Source organism: Hipposideros armiger, unplaced genomic scaffold (assembly GCF_001890085.2).
Source record: "Hipposideros armiger isolate ML-2016 unplaced genomic scaffold, ASM189008v1 scaffold_14, whole genome shotgun sequence".
NCBI classification, from domain to species: domain Eukaryota; kingdom Metazoa; phylum Chordata; class Mammalia; order Chiroptera; family Hipposideridae; genus Hipposideros; species Hipposideros armiger.
The window spans coordinates 4,971,856-4,972,192 of NW_017731364.1; positions in this window are offsets into that span (position 1 = coordinate 4,971,856).

The following is a 337-nucleotide window of genomic DNA, read 5'->3' on the forward strand; positions in this document are numbered from 1 at the left end:
GGCTTTTAAAAAATACATGCTTTCCCCAGCCCAGACCTGTATCAGAATTTCCAGAGGTGGGTCTGGGCATCTGTATTTTACAAAGCTCCATTAGCTGCCTCTGTTCTGAAACATTCTTTGTTAAGGGTAATAAGCCATTGGGTTATTGTAGGGACGACATAGCTATGGGGATAAAGGTACAGTCGAAGAGACAACGTTCTCTAAAATTTAGTTATTCATTTTATCTTCTGCTTTTCTTCTTTACAACACACCACACAGACACTTCCTAGGTTCTTGGTCTTAAATATCTCTTTTCCATATGTGGGGACTTATCTTTTCTTTACTCTTTAAATATTGA